The sequence below is a fragment of the Camelus ferus genome, chromosome 8, assembly GCF_009834535.1.
Source record: "Camelus ferus isolate YT-003-E chromosome 8, BCGSAC_Cfer_1.0, whole genome shotgun sequence".
NCBI lineage: Eukaryota > Metazoa > Chordata > Mammalia > Artiodactyla > Camelidae > Camelus > Camelus ferus.
Window position 1 is genome coordinate 42,155,621 of NC_045703.1, and position 18,109 is coordinate 42,173,729.

At 41.5% G+C, this 18,109-nt stretch overlaps 1 long non-coding RNA gene across 1 annotated transcript in view; it reads left to right on the forward strand.

Moving 5' to 3' along the window:
• Positions 1 to 669: 669 nt before the first annotated feature.
• Positions 670 to 18,109, forward strand: part of LOC116665382 — a 155,079-nt gene continuing 137,639 nt past the window's right edge. The window contains exon 1 of the long non-coding RNA XR_004321980.1: positions 670 to 848. This is a non-coding gene — a long non-coding RNA (uncharacterized LOC116665382). The remainder of the gene's footprint in view (positions 849 to 18,109) is intronic.

Below are 18,109 nucleotides of genomic sequence, written 5' to 3' on the forward strand. Positions count from 1 at the left end.
CATGTTCATGTTTCCTCCTATAAAGCTCTACAGCCATCTTTTTCATGCTTCCTCCGTGTTCTATAAAGTTCTACAGTCTTTAGAAAATTTTTTCTTAAAATTAGAATTGGGTGACTAGGCAATAAATTTACATGGTTTAAAATTCAAAACAGTTCAAAAAGGTATACCCAGTGAAGTCTCCCTCTCCCCCTCTTTCCCTCCTGGGGGGCCCCTCAGCTCCCTGCCCTGGAGACAAGCACTGTCACAGATGGCTTAGCTCAGTGTCAAACATAGGAGAGTCCAAGTGTGAAGCCATGATTGCAACACCCGTGCAGAGCAACAGCAAGAACAAAGTGTGATGGACCCTTACCAGACGGCCCCAACAAGGGTCCTTCTGCCTGGTGTGGTTTAAGCGTTTAGAACCAGACAGAGTTCGGTTCAGAAACAAAGGAAAGCCTTATTCTGTAATCAGAAAACAGAGAGGTGAGTGCTCCCGCTCTAGAGCCCAGGCCCTCCAGGACAGGCTGTGTCCGGCTGCTCGGTAGCGTCCTGGGGGGCGGGGCGGGTGGGGGTGGTGGGGGGCGGGTCAGCACAGCGCTCTCACAGGCCAGGCGCACGCGCAGCCGTGCTGGTCACGCTCCGGATCGCAGCGCCCGCCGCAGCATCTCTGCACACCGCCCGCCGCCGCCATCTTGAACTGCAGTGTCCTGTGCCCGGGGGCCTTCTGCACAGGGTACCCGAGCTGAGGTGTCAGCGCAGCCGTTTCCCGGTGGGAGCTCTGGTCTGAAGTGCCAGGGCCAAGGCCTCTGCCTGCGGCACCGTATGAGCAAGCGAACCTAGCCTAAGCACAAAGGACACGGAAAAAAAAGGTTAGACTTTATTTATTACCCAGATTCTGTTTTTATTTCCCGGGTATTGTTGATGGGCTTTGCCGATGACAAAAAGACCGGAAGTTAGAGGGTCCATTCTGGCCCTGTCGGGACAGCTCTGACTTCATCTGTGTCTGTTTCTCACTGTTTACCTAGAAGTAATAATTTTTCCCTAGCTCTCTCCCTTGGAATGAGAGTCTATTGAGATGCTACGTATGAATGCCTTTTGAAAGATTGCTCCTGTAAGGGAAGAGAAAACCCAGAGCCTAAAGCTAAACCCATCAGGCATGTTTGTCGTGGGAAGGAGTCGAATCGTCCAGGCTATTGTCCAAGAAAATCTTTCATTTGATTTCAAAGCTTCCAGTGAAGAGACGTGGAGAGGCCATTGGGCCCAACAGAGAAAGATAAAGGGTGGATTTATTTCCTGTCAGTTTTCAAATCCTTTCTTGAGCCCTCCCATCACCTAGGGGAAGCAGTGCCCTCTCTTAGGTGCAAAAGTAAGCAAGGAATGCGACTCCTTTTATAGCTGCCTGATCGGCCACCTTTGGGGTCAGTTGAGGCTTATGTCCTCGGGCTGCTTGATTCCTTTCTGATTCGTAGAGTGGTTTCCAACCGAAAAACGATCTGGTTGAGGTTACTTTGAAAAAGGTGTGTGTTGGGGAAAAAGATGGACTGCTGTAGGGCTCTTTCTTCAGAATTGATGCCACGATCCCGCCTGAAGCAAAGCGTGCCCTTTACTGGAGAGGAGAAGCTGTGCTTCTGGAAGGAATGCAGGCTTGGTGTGCAGTTGAACATGCATGTGTGAAGGGGAACTGGCCTGATAGCTGGGGCTGGAACCCTTGTTTATCCACAGGAGATAGGAAGCGGGGAGGGAGATAAGGCGGCCTTTGACTTGTGTGTGCCTGCACCTGGCCCCGGAAAGGCCCCGTCTAGTGCAGATAGCAGCTCGGGGTTGATGGCCCACGGAGTCTTGTGTGGTGCCTAATAGAGAGCCCTGCAGCTTTGTGGATGAGACCAGGGTCCTCTGGTCAATGAACTCGTGTCGTTTTATCAAAGGAACTCTCATCTTATGCCCTTCGTAGACTTTTGTTTTTTTTTAAAGACACAGTTATTAATATGCAGGGACAATAACTGATAAACTTGTTTTCAGCATTAATTTTCGTTTATAAATCAGCCTAAGCCAAGCCCTAGGTTGCAAGCCTTTACTGCCTCCTCTCTCCCTCTTTCCTCTTCTCCATTCCTCTGTGGCAAGAAATAAAGTTGACTCTACAGGCAACTAATCTGATGGTGTCTGTGGTGTCTTGACTTTCTGATGCTGGGAATTGAAGTCTTAATATCTTAGGTTATCTTGGAAGTTATTTATCTTTCACACATTAAGGAAAAATCAGAGACTTTTCAAAGAGAGTGTTTTGGTGAATTATTTTGGGATGGCTGGGTGGTGATACTGTTTCTGTTCATTCCTCCTTTAGGGGATCTCTGGAGAAGTGTGGGGTCCTCCACTGTTTGGAAGACATTGGTATTGGTGGCTTTTGGGTCAGTGTTGAATATAAATAAGAGTTCTGAACACTGCGACCTTAGGAGAAATCATAGTGACCAGTGACCCAAACAGACTTGGTTAAAAAGTTGCTTAAAATGAGCAGACACCAGAAGCTTTATATAATGGGTTTGGTAATAAATTAAAATAGTCAAAATGCTTCTGCCCAGGCAGCCATGAGTCTTTAGGAAAAACACAGTAAATGTGTCATTTACACCATTGTCTTCAGTCAATCAAACCCACCATCTGTACGTGAGAGATGGTTTTAGCTTTTTGACAGCAATGGAACTCAAGGAACCTAGGTCAGGACCTAGCAGCCTAAGAGATTACCTCCTTATTGCCCCGGTTGTTTTCAATGTCTTTCTACTAGAGCATCTTTGCTAAAGGACAGGTGAGGATTGAGAGGCTTAGCTGGGCACCTCCATCTTCCCAGTGGTATTTCAAAAAGATAAGGCCAGTGCAGATTATGGAGCTGGCTGGGTTTTATAACTGTACCTTGAACAGGTCTAGGAGCCTACCTTGGGTCTTGAGGTTATTCCCTTATATGCCTCTGGATGTATTAGGTCCTTGCACCTCTGCTCTCTACTGTCACCACTCTGTCTCCCTGTTGATGGCCAAAGATGTGGCAGGTAATGGCCCTACTACTATAAATTGGGCTAGTTACTAGGTTTCTAAGTTTCTGTTCACCAAGATTCTGGACCCAGAAAGATCTCAGAGGTGGTGCAAGTCAGTCGTGTATCACATGATTCAGAGTGTTCATCCTTACTCTCTCAGTGTACTTTGGACCAGGGATCAAGTGGCTAAAATGAGTGTCTGTGACAGCTCTTATAAACAGAACAAAAACACCAATAGTAGGAAAAACAATGGTGGGTAGAAGGCAGAGGTTAGTGGGAGGAAATTCGATGAGCTGCAATATTGATGATAGTAATTATCGGTATTTACCAAATATTTAATAGGCTGACATTGTGATAAGTGCATTTTTTAGAATATTTAATCTTCTTGGCCATTCTATGCCCTAGGAATTATAGCCATTTTCACAGATAAGAAAACTGAAATTCACAGAGACTAAATGAAGTGAGTGATTTAATGGGGAGTGATGTTAGAGGTGTGATGTGAACCTGCATCTGACTGATGAGATCTGTACCTTTGACTATTACACTGTGCTACCAATAGCTATTAGCTCTTGTCTCCTATGGACTGTAGGTTTCTCCCAGAGAAGGCTTCTGGCCCACAGTTTTGGTGTTCTCAACACCTAATCATAGTGTCTGGTTGTATGGAATTAAATCCGCTTCTCAAGAAACTGTAAGGTCTCCATTGACATAGAACTGCATGTTGTCATGTCAAGACAGCTCTGAGAAGATATTCAGAAAATTTGTCTGGAGGAAGAGAAGGGAAAAATCATGGTCAATGGAAATGTGGGTGAGAACTGTTTCTGCTGACCATGATGTTTTCACGAGCCTCTTCTCACTGGCCTTCTAGTGAGAATGAATGGACAAGGACCATCAAGAACCAGAGAAAGATTAAATAAACCCTATGGATTTATTTCAAATGCACTGTCACTTTTACTCTCCATGAGAAGGTCCTGTTTTCTTCTTCCTTTCTTCATGCCATAGACCCAACCGAGACCTGGTTGCAAGATTTTTATTATATTTTAAAAATTCAGAACTCCAGGTCAAGAACTCAAAAATTTAAAATTGATGAATTGTTTTCCTCTTAGGGTTAGCTACTCTGTTACCTACAGGCTCTAAAAATAATGCTTTGTCTCAGAACCTGACATCTGCTCTTTCTGTTTTACTTTTATCTTATCACTGGCTCTCCAGCTCAAGCTGTCCACCAGGGGAAGTGAAATGGCAGAGAGGGTGTGTGTACTGCCCTCACCCTCCTCCAGGCAAGTAAGGCCAAGTGTGCTACAAGAACACTGTTGACTCTGTGTCTCTACAGAGAGAATAGGCCATTCACTCCATGCTCTGTCACTCAGTGCATCTGTGACAAGGTGCAGATAAAGGCACCTCACAGCACTCAGAGGGTCTGGGTTGGCCCTGCTCACAGGATGTGGCCAGTCACTGCCAGAGGTGAGGACAAGTCCTGGGCTCTGTCCAGAAGGCATATAATAGATTCATTTCAAAGTCTCCCTTTATTCTGTTGATCGAGAAATAAATCCCCCAACTCTGATGACAGACAGTGCCCTGTTTTAAGGGCTGGTGGTAGGTCCATATGTTAGATTTCTGATTCGAGCGGTCTTTTGAGAATGCAACATAAACCACTCATGGTGTGCTTTCAGATCAGAGGACAAACGCATTGTTGGTGTGGTCTCTGTACTAAGGGAAATGGGATCATTGATGTCAGTCTGTTTGGGTTCATATAACGGAATACCATCGGCCATGTAGCTTTATAAACAACAGAAATTTATTTTTCATAGTTGTAGAAGCTGAGAAGTTCAGGGTCAGGGTGCTGGCAGATCCAGTGTCTGGTGAGAGCCCACTTCCTGGTTCATAGTTGGTTATCTTCTCATCGTGTTCTCACATGCAGAAGGGACAAGGGAGCTTCTAGGGGTCTTTTCTAAGGACACTAATTCCGTTTGTGAGGCTCCACCCTCATGACCTAAGCACCTCCCAAAGGCCCTACGTTCTAATCCCATCACATTAGGGGTTAGGATTTCAACATAGGAATCTGGGAGGGACACAAACATTCTGTCCATTGCACTCATATCAATGAAGTATGCAAGACTCACGTTTGTGGACTCATGTTTCCTTCGCCACATCTTTCTGAAAGTGTCCAAAAGGTAAGTAGCCTCTTGGTACTGCCAGTGCTGGTGAGAGGTGCAGAGGCTGAATGAGGCACTGCATGATGTGAGAGGAGAATTACAGCCATGGGGGAGCTGCAAGGCAGGGAGAGGCTCAGCCCTCGGGTGCTTTGCTGTTATCACCCCGCAGCATTGTCAGCAATGCCTAGGGAGGTGGGTAAAGCTCAGGGGTAGAACACATGCTTAGCACGCACCAGGTCCTGGGTTCAATCCCCAGCACCTCCACTTAAAAAAAGAAAGAAAGACATGACTAATCTCAGACCCCATTCCAGACCTGCCAAGCAGGAACCTGCATCTTAACAAGATCCCCAAGAGATTTAGATGGACATTAAAATTTGATATGCAGTGTTCCAAACTCAAGACAAGTTTCCATTAATACCACATATGTTGCAACTATTGTCTGCTAGCAGAGAAGACAGATGACTGACGTTATTAACATAGATCTTAAACTTTTGTTATCAAGGTTAATTATTAGTTTACTTAAACTAAAATGGCTTACTTTCTCTAAAGTCACTCATTGTGCATCAGTAAATCAGGCTGCTTCTATTTTTCACCCCCTGCATGCTTCACAGTTCTCAGAATGAACTAAGGATCAGATCAGTCAGTTCTTTTAGCCACTGATGCCTGTAACCAGTTCCGTCTGGTACTTGAATATGATGATGTCCTTCTTTGGCACCAGTAGCCAGTGTGTAGCCCTCATACTGTGAGAAGATAGTGGCTGTTGTGAGCAGCTGTTGGATTTGCCTGCCCAGACACCCGACTCCCCTTCATTTCATACTAGCGTCTTCCTCATCAGAGGCCTCTAGGTTGGTGAGGCTGTCAGTCAAGGTGAAATGGGTTAGGGTGTGACCAAAGCAGGGCCGGTCAGATATCTTCTGATTGTGAGACTGAAGCATGTTTATTCTATCATAACCACTGAAAGGACCATTGCTGCCTAGATCCCGGTGCTTCTGGATTGCCATCCTGCCTGAGGCCTGGCTGTTCAACTTTGTTCAATATGTTGCTATTCCATATTCTTACAATATAGTCCATTTTTATTTGCCTAAGATAGTGAGAGTTCCCTTCTGTTGATTCAAACCAGAGAACTCTAGCTGAGCAAAGGAATCTAAATGTGGTTCATGTTGTGGAAAACCAATTTTGTTCTTAATGAGGAGGGAAGGTATTTACGAATCACCACAGCTTTCCACTTTGTTTCATTGGCTGGGTTGTGTTCTGTAGCCAGGTATAAAGGATTTTAAGGTTGTTCAAATGTTATTTATCATTCTTCTTCTGTGCTTTGTTGTAGTTTATTACGTATTTGTATGTCTATGCAAAACTTTATATTGATCAATAATCACCAGGATGCAGGTTGTTGGTACTTTTGTGGCAACTTCAACTTCAACCTCAGTGTGTTTTTTAGTTTTTAAACTTGTAACTTTGGTCTTCGGGTGCTCTAGTACTTCCTAAGTGAGGAAAAGGAAGAACACATGTATAATTTATGAATCTATTGTGTGAAAATAATGTTTGTATAGGCCAATCCACTCAAGTACCATCAAAGGATATTACTTAGTGGACAGATTTTAATTTTATCTATTCATAGGACTGCATAAAAATTCACACACTTGTCTCACAAATATATTTCTTAATTTTATTAGTGAACACAAAGGGCTGAAGGTGATACAGATTAATCAAATGAATAAATAATACAGCTTTAAAAAAGTCAATTGTATCCAGCTCAGAGGATAACTAACATGTAGTCTTCATTTTTAAAATGCCTTGGGATTTAAAAAAAAAAAAAGACAAATGAACTTATTTACAAAACCAAAACAGACTCACAGACATAGAAAACAAACTTATGGTTAACAGGGGGGAATTGGGAGTTCAAGATTTGCAGATACTGACTGGTATATATAAAATAGATAAACAACTTTAGACTGTATAGCACAGGGGACTATATTCAATATCTAGTAGTAGCTTACAGTGAAAAAGAATATGAAACCAATATATGCATGTTCATGTATGACTGAAGCATTTTGCGGTACACCAGAAATTGACACAGCATTGTAAACTGACTATACTTCAATTAAAAAAAAACAAAACCAAAACAAAATTGCCTTTGGAAAAAAATGGAAATGGATCCTGAAACGCTGGTTGATTTAATTGGCGAAACATTGTTGATTTAATGCCCTAAAGAAGTAATCAATAACGCTTCAGCCATTTAAAAAATATTGTAGATTAATACTTACTGGACATGTGTTCATAATAGATAAATGAAAAAAGGGTATGTGCCATATGATTGCATTTTATAATCTTTTATTTATAGTAATGTTACATATACATGGAGGTATTCCAGTTTTTTGTGGTGATTATCTCTGGGTAGATTTGTTTTATTTTATTTTATTTTATTTTCCTTCCAATTATGCATATTTTCTGTTTTTCTATAGAGACATGTTTTTCTTTTATAACATGAAAACAGGAAAAGACTATGTTTAGTTAAAAATAAATTAGACTTGGTGTACTTTGTGTGTAAATATGGGAAGATATGTCAAGGAGAAGTTATCTAGACCAAACCTTGTTATACCATGTAGAAATTATATAGAAATATGAATTTTCCCTGAGAATGTAGAAAAAGTCTTATTAGCTTTTATTTTTAGCTAATCAAATTTAGTGGAACTTAAGAAAATATTTCTGCAACTGTTCTGTTTGATTTTGTAAAAATATCCTGCAACTGGGGAGTGAAAAAGAATGAATTAAACGTGTTATAAAAGACATTTCTGTTTTCCAGACCATAGCGTCTCAGATTCTAACGTGAATCCCCTGGGGATCTTGTGAAAGTGTCAGATGGGTCTCCCGTGAGCCTGAGAGTCTGTGTTTCCTCCTCGCTTCCAGGTGGAGCCTCATCTTGCTGGCCTGTGGGCCGCGCTGTAGGTGGCAAGTTTCTAGACAGAAGGTGTCATTCTTAATGACGCTGGAGATCATTCCAAGTCAAGAATAAGTAAACAATGGCTGAGCAAAAGATTTTACAGTCCAGGGAAGAAAGCTGGGAGGATTTGAGCTTTCTGGGTCTGGGACTTTGCTGTTTCATCAGCGTTAAACTGAGGTCAGAGACCTAGGAGCAGGAGTGAGGGTTGAGATGTTGGATCAGAACATATAGAGATGGGCTGAGCGGGGAGCGTGTGAGGAGGAAGACCATCCTACTGATGTTGTCAAACCCGTGCCCATGTTCACCATGCATAAGGAGGCCAGACAAACCAAAACTTTGGAGTTTGGAGCAGAGAAAGGTTTATTACAGGACCAAGCAAGGAGGAAGGGTGGCTCATGCTCAAAAGGCCTGAACTGCCCAGTGGTTTTTGGGAAATAGTTTTTATAGGCAAAATTTGGGGAGTGGGGCCTTCCTCTGGTTGGTTGGTGGTGAGGTAACAGGATGGTGTTCCAGGAATCAGACTTGTTCCAGCCAGTCTGGTGTCCATGTGCTTATGCTCAGCCTGAAGTTCCCATCTTCCACCTGGGTGGAGACCTTAGTTCCTGTAGAAGAATTGAGAAATACATATAAGCTTGTTATGCCCTTTGGAACTCAGGTAAGGCCTAGGAGGCTGAAGCCTTTTACTTACAAACAAGAAATGAGAGACAGGAGGCTTTTGTACCCAGGAGGGCCCCTGACAGGGTCTTGCTTGGTTTCACTGACATGGCTGTTCCTACAGTATTATTTGATACAGTATTTCTGAAGATGCCACTGATGGTCACTTTCACCCAGTGGATTAGAAAGAGCTAGTGGTTGGTAAACTTTGGGAGAAGTGGCAGCTTGTGAGCACGGAGGAAGTGTGGAGAGAAGGTGGTGGTGAGGTCTGAATGTTGGTGCTGACTCTTGAGCAAAGGTGGGCCTGCTGTGGAGGGAGAGAGGTTCCAGGCAACAACTGGGGACCCTTGATCTGTGGGGTGTCTGAGGGTTATGTGAGGGTTATAAATTTAATACATGTAAAGTGCTTAGAACAGTGCCTGCACGCAGTAGGTACTTAATACATAGCACTTTAGAATTGAAATTATATTATTATTACTCTTCAGCTATGCAATCATGGAAAGATTGCACTGTTTCTCCGAAGTTGTATCCTTATCTGCACAATGAGGATAATAGTGCCTATTTCATGAGTTTATCGTGGGTAAAATAGGATAGATGATGAGACGATGTGTGGACTATGGACAGGTAGAGCTGGGATGCTGTTGGGCAGAGCTGCCTGCACAGTCATTTACATTTACATGGGAGTGGAGACTCCTTAAGGAAATGGACTAGGATTCAGACTCCGAGGGAGCCATCCTCAAGGCCAGACTGTGAAAGTAGGTAAGCAAGGAAGCTCTCTGGAAAAAAGGCACTTTGCAGGCCAAGACCAAGGCTGGCCTCTGCCCACAAGCCAGGGTGAGGCAGGGATGCTCTGGGGCCAGAACTCATCCTCCCTGGCCTGTGAGTGAATCACAGGTCCAGGCTGTTTGGGTGACTCTTTGTGGATTGAGCATACGCCTCAGTTGGAATACCTTATTCTCAAGCCTGTAGATGATGAAAACCTAGGGGAATTGTCAGATTTTTCCCTGAGAGTGAGGCAGAGGGCAAGGCACCTAGTGCAGCAGAGGTGAGGCTTTTAAGTGCTCTCTCTACCTAGACAGCCAGAGCATTGACTCCACTAGCCATGGTGGAAACAAGGTGCATTGCTTTATGGCTGGAATGTTGCGTGGCCTGAGCAACTCCCTTCACATTTTCTTTTAAATAAAAAAAAAATTGCTATTTTGTAAAGTATTTACAGTAAAATGTGTAAAGCATAAGTATATTGCTCAATAAATTATCACAAAGTAAACACATGTGACTGGTGTAATTGTCACTTAAATAAAGAAATAGAATATTGCCCAAACAGGAAGCCATCTGTATACCACTTTCTCAGCACAGTTGTCCTGGTGCCTGCGAAGTGAAATCAATATCCTGACTTTCACGTAAGCATTTCGTCGCTTACCTTAGAGTTTCAACACCTAAGAGTGCATTTTTAAACATCATGGTTTAGTAGCTTCTTTTGCTCAACATCTTTGTAAGATTCATCTGTATTGCTGCATCTAGCCAAAGTTTGTTCATGTTCTTTGCTGTGTGAAGATACTTTAGTTTACAATATTTATTGATTCTAATGATGATGGACATTTGGATTATTTACAACTTGGGGATTCATGAATAAATGCTGCTGCCAACATTATTTTTTTGTGTTTCCTGGTAAACATATACATGCATTTGGTTGGGTTTGTACTTTGGAATTGACTTGCTAGGTTATACTCAATATGTGTTTTCAACTTTAATAGATTTTGCTAGATTATTTCCAAAGTGGTTGTACCAATTTACCTTCCCACCAGGAGTGATTAAGAATCTTAATTGCTCCACATTCTCACCAATACAATCTTTTTAACTTTAGTCATTTTGGTTAAGTGTGTACTAATTGTGATGTGTTTAAGATTTTTTTTTTAAATAACAGTTTTATTAAGATCTAATTCATCTACCATACAATTCACTCATGTAGAATGTACAGATACAAGATTTTTAGTATATTCATAGAATTGTGTAACCATCACTTATTGTTTGTACCTTTTCCTTTCCTGATTTCTAGTGGATGAGCACTTCTTCACATGTTTATAGGTCATTTGGATTTCTTCTGTGATGTGTCTTTTTAAGTCTCTGCCTCAGTTGTGGGGGGGGGGGTTGTCCATCCTTTTCAAATAGTTCCATTGGAGTCCTTAAAAAATTCTGTGCATGAGCCTTTCTTCAATTTGTGGCATTTTACTTGTTTAATAGTACTATCTAATAAACAGGTGTTTTCACTTTCATTGCATGTAAATTCAACAGTTTTTTTTCTTTATGTTGGGAACTTTATGTTTCCTGTTTAAGAAATGCTATACTTCCCTAAGTCAGGTCATGAAGTTAGTCTCCTATATTATCTTCTAGAAAATCTGTTGTTTTGCCTTTCATGTTACATCTATGATACACTTGGAAATGATTTCAGTGTACGATGTGAATTAAGGAGGTCAAATTTTATTTTTATTCCATTAGAATATCCAATTTTCCTACACTGTTTATTCAATACATCACCCATTCCCCACTGCTTTGCAGGGCCACCTTTGGCATAAATCAGGTATCCATTTATGCATAGGTCTGTTTAGAGCTTTCTTTTTCTGTTCCATTGATTGAATTGTGCATGTTTGGGCCAATACCACACTGTCTTAATCATTGTAACTTTAGAATGTGATTTGATATTTGATATCTGGAAAAGCAAGTTAGCTTTTTTTCTCTTTTCTTTTTCATTTTTATTCAAAAGCGTTTTGGCTATTCCTAGCTCTTTGCATTTGCCTGTCAATTTAAGAATCACCTTGTCAAGTCCCACAAGACGGTCTGTTAGAATTTCCCTCTTCCCTGCCACCCCACTTTTATGAAGTGGATCTCAGAATTGTTTCTTACCACTTTGTGAGTGACAGTATTCCAGGTCTACCAAGTTCAGGTGCGCTGCAACTATGATATGACGGTCGTGCCTTCTGTAGGAAGCCACCTCCAGACCAGTCGTGGAGTTGTCCAGACTTGAGGGAGGAGCCAGGACTCATTTAGGAGATGAATCAGCGTATCTGGGGACTCTTGGACACATGAGAAGAGGACCGCAGGAAAAGAAAAGAATCTGCCAACTTGAGGAGGGAGAACTTGGAGTCATTGTAACTCAAGTATCAAGATGTATATCTGGAAGCTGGTGAAATACAATCATTCTGATTCCTTGAGGACTGAAAGGGTGAAAGGCCGCTATAAGCCCCAAACAATGCCAAGTCACAGAAGATGTTCAGTAAATGTTACCTTCCTCCCTTCTCTTGCTTTGCCCTAACTACCTGTGCTGCTTTAGGCAACACACTGAAGGCTTTGCAGTTTGTGATCAGATGGGGAATTCCTTTGAGCAGTCATGTTGTCTGTGATGCCAAAGAGACAAAGCTGTGAGCAACCACCAACATGCCTAACTTGTACTGACCGTGCCTTGCTTTACGTTTACTGTTCTGGGAGAATTCTGAAAGCATCCCCAAAGCAGTAATCATTTGGGCTTTTCTGTTTTCTGCCTAGCATTTTTTTTCTTAAATGAGGAAAACTTAAGAAACAACAAAACTCTTAACACTGAATTATACTGAGGTGTTTTGCTAGTTTAGTTGCTTTGGACCTGTGTCTGAGCCCGGCAGTGGGAGACAGCCATCAAGCTGTGAAGCTGAATGTTATCCTAACTCCCCTTTGTTAACAGCTTCGTGCTGGGAACTTTCCATCTGCTGCTGCCAGCAGGGTGTCTCTCTTTCTGGAACCTGTCATCCAGGACCTGCCAGCATTCAGAGACATCATCTTCTCTGGTTATTGGAAACTTCTAGGGATCAGTTTTCCTTTTGTTTTTGAAGACTGTAACTATGGACATGAAAGGAGAGATTGACAATAGTGATACCTTTGGTTTCTGTAGATGAAGGAGGTTTCTTCCTAGTTTCATGGAAACCAGAAAAAGGATCTGTCACAAATGCCTTATTAAAGTTATCTTTATTTTTGAAGAGTCAAACAGAGGAGCTACTTCCCAGTGGGTCCCTTTGGGAGGGTTTGGGATAATTAGAGGGTCCTACAAAAGCATCACAATAAAACCAGACACAACAGATGACACATTAAATAGTACCATGGGTTCCGTTTCCTTTTCTGAATTCTCTGGGTAGAAGCTTTATCAGGAGGGAGAGTCTACTCTCTGGAGACCGTGATGGAGATGTGCTTCCCATCAGAGAATGAAGGAACTCTCACTTCTTCTGTTTTTTCTCTAGGATTTCCATATCAGAATCAAGAGACACGTTGGTTTCCACAGTTGTTTCCAGTTTGCTGCGTGTGATTGAGGTCCAGGGAACTCTAGAAACACGCACGACACATCCTTGCTGCACAGATACCCTCTTCTCTTGTTTCTTTTGCCCAGTCTCACATGTCTGGTACTCTTACATGTTCTCTTTCTCCAAAATTTCTATAAAAAATGACCTTGAGATCTTGCACTTATACTAAGGGAGAGATGCTTGCAAAATCAGATGGATTCATGAGATCAAAAACTTAAAGGAGTGAAGCTCTGAGATAAAATTCTATGAATCAGCCAGTTGGTGGGAGAGTTTAATGGCTTTTCTTTCCTTCCCTCCTTTTCCCCTTCCTTCCTCTTTTCCTGTAGGAGTCATAGACCTAGCACTTTTCTTCCAGGAACCTCTATTCTAATTGGTGACACCATAAACCAAATTTGAACAGCAGTGATGATATAACAGCACTACTTACTCAGCATTTACATAAACAACATGCCAAGTGTCATATGTTTTACTACATTTAATTCTTATACCAGTATTAGTAGTATTATTTAGCACATTTTTATAGATGGGGAAGCTGAGGCTTAGAGAGATTAAGAGCTTTCCTGATAAACACTCACCTGAGTGGAAGATTCAAGCTGGTCTGACTTCCAATCAGTTTGATAATTCAGCCCTCTGCTGAGCCTCACAGGCTACAGTAATTTGGTCTGTAAGAGAAGAAATAAAATGTCAGTGAGTGAAGCTTTGTGGATTTGATAGGACTTGAGTTGGTAAATATATATATATGGAGGAAGTGGACAAGTGAGTCTCATTTATGACCTAATTTTGCCCTCAATTCTATTCAGTTCTTTCCCTTAGAAACAATAGTCTTTCTCATTGCCATACACCAGTGTTTGGAGTGTAGTAGTTTTCCACTTTAAGTAAAAACTGGTTATCATTAATCACTGAATGCAGCCCTGTTTCCTCTGGGGGTCTTCTTTTGGATGCTGATAAATCTTTCTAATTAGCTGTAAAGATCATGAAAAGTAGATGTCTTGTTTTAATCATAAACCACTTGGTCCACTGGCGTTTGTGTGATAGCTTGAATTCTTATTTTCCTTTACCAAATTGCTTTGAGTTTATGACATTTTTAGATCTTCTGTAAGTCCACAGAGCTCAGGATTGCAAAATCTATGCATTGTTTTCAGTAACTCAATCACAGAAAAGCAAAGCAAAAAAAAAAAGCAAAAGAAAGCATTGACACATTGTCAGTGGTGTATTTTCCCATATGCTGGTGGGATATTGAAGATCTTTGAGATCTTTGCAGATAATTCAATGCAGGCCTGGTTCTAAGAATAAAAGCTGGCATACTGATCAGTGAGGGAGAATTTTTTTTTCTCAGAAGCTAAAATGAACTCTTCCAAGAGTTTGGGGAGAAGATTATGGGATTAGAAGTTACGCTACAATTGGCCTTTAGTGTTAAGATGTAACATCAGGTCAGGTTCAGTACATAGTGGCCACAGCTGGAATAATCAAATCTCAGCTGAAGTCTTCTCCATGTCCAGGCATGTCAGTGGTTCTCAAACTTCAGCAGGAATCAGAATCATCTGGAGGGCTTGTCACAGCACAGACGGTGGGCCCCAAGCTAGAGTTTCTGACTCAGGAGTTTTCTGATGGGGCCTGAGGGCTGCCCTGCTGACATGTCCTCGGGTGGTGCTGACGTTGCAGGGGCAGGTACCAAGGTTTGAGACTGTAATTTACAATTCCAGCTCAGCGCTAACCAGCTGTGCGCTCTGAGCACTCTTTGGTGTTTTCTCCTTGAATCACCTGCATCTAGTCCAGTGCAGGTTTAGGAACCTCTTTAACCACTGTGATATATAATAGCCCCTGCTGGGATCCCAGCTGATAAAAAAATATGTATTTAATCATTATTCCCTTCAGTTTAAGTGGGATCTTCTTTGCTTGAAACATTGGTGGGAATTTTCTATTTCTGGGGAGCTCTGAGGATGAACTAATGCTGTTCTTCAGTACGAGGTCATGCAATGAACGCCTGAGTCTGATCCTCGTGTGAATGTAGAAGTTACGGCATTGAACATGGTGCATGAAGCCTGATCATTACTTTCAGCACCTATATTTTGAAAAGAAAACACTGTTATGTCTGAAAGTCACATGCTTCTGTTCTTGTCTTTGTATATGTCACAGCACCTAATAGAATATCTTGAGTTTAGTGGGTGTTCAGTAAATGTGGAGCTGAAACATTGAATTTTAAATTTAAACTTAGTGCCAAGAGCTCATCTGTAAAACAGTAGCCTTTGAGTAGATAAAAATAATCCAAATTTTGTACACTTTTTATGTGAATTGAAATTTATAGAGCATTGGGGGAACAAATTATCTGTGTTCCTCATATCTTTATAAAAGTTAAATGTAATTACTTAGCATTTGGGGCTCAGATCATAGAGGAAACTACATGACAAGAATTCGTGTTCCCCTGACCGGGATTTCTAGGAGTAACCTTCTGGCTCAGTGCCTTTTAAAAGGCTTTTCCCTTTTAGCCGTTGATGGCTGGGTCCTGAATGTAGTTGAAAATGTGGTTTTGTATCATAGCAGAAACACTGTGAATCCCGGTTGAGGACCACCTCAGAAGGAGTTTGACCCACTATGAACCCAGGAGGATGAGCACTGTCCCTGAGTCTTCATGAGTGAAGACTCAACAAGAGATTACTGAAACTACTCCCTTATAAAATATGGTCTAGGTGCAACTCCAGCCTCCCTGTGAAATTGAACTGAAATTAATCTTCAGCAGAAACCCAACTCAAGACCACTGGCTTCAGAGGTGGTCTTAAGAAGCCTACCCTGAGGATGGGGTCTGGAGATGGCTCATTTACTTTCTGGATGACAATGCGGAGCCCACTGTTGAAGACTCTATAGACCAGGTTCTTATTCTATTGTCTAAGCTGGGGGAGCATCAGAGAAATGGCTGTGATTTCTTGCGGGATGCTTTGGCTTATAACAACTGAGTCCTTTTCCCCCAGAAATCTACCCTCTTCTCCTTTCTTGCCACCCGGCTCACCTCCAAGGCCAGACAATGATTGTCATATTAAAAAAAAAAAAATTCAGTTGGAATCACTGGACTCAGCACACCCAATACATGTGGATAATTCCATTTTCTATTTTTAAATATCAGGGCAAATTCCTTCATTCTTTAGTTAATAAATGAAATTGTCCAGAGGGACATTATGAGTAACCCACTCTTGTTATCCATTCTCAAATGGGTACATGAATGGCAAAGTTACAACATAAAACCACTTGGGAAATAGTTCCTTGCCTAGTACTCAAACAATTGGTGTGACATGAATATAAAATAGTTCCTATTTTATCATCCCATTTACAGTTAGTATCAAAAAGTTGACTAGTTAGGTAATGAATTGATATTTTTATATTTCTTATAATTATTATATTCTCTTTTAGTGTCTTAGAAAGATACTTTTCTTGGAGATGACTATCAGGAATATCAGTGTTTTTCCTGAACAAATGGTTAGTTTTCATCTCAGACAATGTGAAATTGTAGCAAACCAAGTTTCTGTGCTCACAATAGGTAGTAGACAGCTTGGGCCCTATTTGTGACTCGTCTTTTAACTTACAGGTTACGTGCTTCTGCCTTTGTGTGTGTGTTTTGTATTCCTTTCTTGTGTACTTTATAAAAAAGACTATAATTTAAAAAATTTTCATGTTTATCTTAGAATATTTGGAAAATATGAAAAAGCAAAAACAACAAACCCGGAATATTTTTGCAGTCTCTTCCTATGTGTGTATACATCTTTCTATTTAAATAAATTGGCATATTAGTATGTAACTGTGTTGTAAGCCACTTTTTTCTTTAAACAACTTGTCTCTCATCACTCACTCTTAATTTATGCTATCCTTCCATGTTTATATATCTTTGTAAACTACCTAAAATCCTTTTAGAACAAGGAAGGATATACGTGAATAATCACACTTAAAAAAACAAACTTATACCTGGTGACTTCATACAGACTGATAAGGAGATTGTTATCAAACAAAAGATGAAGAATACAGTGAAGTCCCCTGTAGTTTCATGACGTTTGTGATGGAGAAATGAATAAAGTGTATACCCTTCATCTAGAAATAGGCCATCCTTCATACCAAAATGCATGGCAGGCCTATCCTCAAGAAAATATGGTCTCTAAGTGGTGTTTTCATGAGGGTGACAGATTTGTACCACACTTAGGTATTGACTCAGCTGGGCCAAACGTCCAGTCCTTTGGGGATCTCATAGTCAGGGATCAGCAGGAAGCTCACTGAACCACACAGGGTTGAGGTCCAGTTTCATTCTTGTTAGTTGCATACTAACCCATGGAGCCAATCAGCTTAGCCTACGGGTCACCACCTGCTCTCTGGCTGGCTCTCTTGGGGTTCCTGACAGTTCTTGCAGGGTTACAGTGTGAAATGCTATAACGCTTTCAGCCTCCTGGGAGCAATTTGTAAGGATTCATGCCAACTCTGTGAATTGTCCTGCCAAGAGATAAGGCATAACTTACTTGGTTGTAAAATCATGTCCCTTGAAAAGATTCCCATGGCTGCACATGGATTCCTGAATATTCCAATGCTGATTACATTAAGAAGTCTCACCAGCCAATCCTCCTTGCTCCTTTTGTTCTGTGCTGGTGCTCTCTGCCTGGAATGCCCTTACTTTGCATTTTTTCACTAGGGTGGTCCCTCAGGACGCTGAGGCATCTCTTCCTCCAGGAAGTCTTGTGTGCGTTTCTGCTGCATCTTCTCCTGTGCATATGGCTTACATAGCACTTAGCAATTTTTACACCATAATTGCTGACTATCATGTGCCTCATTGGACTGCAAGCTCTTTAAGCCCAGGGCACAGGTTTCCTTCCTTATTATAGGAGCACACTGTTTGTTGAATGAATGAATGATATGTAGATTTTTCTTAACAGTATGGACTTTTTGAGGTGAGGTTAAGCATATATAAGCAAAAATAGTTTGAATATTATCTATAGCTAAAAGAAATGATCAGAAGAGCCATTACAATGGAGAGAAAAAACACTAGGGCCTAGGAGTTACCACTTTTTTTTCTGC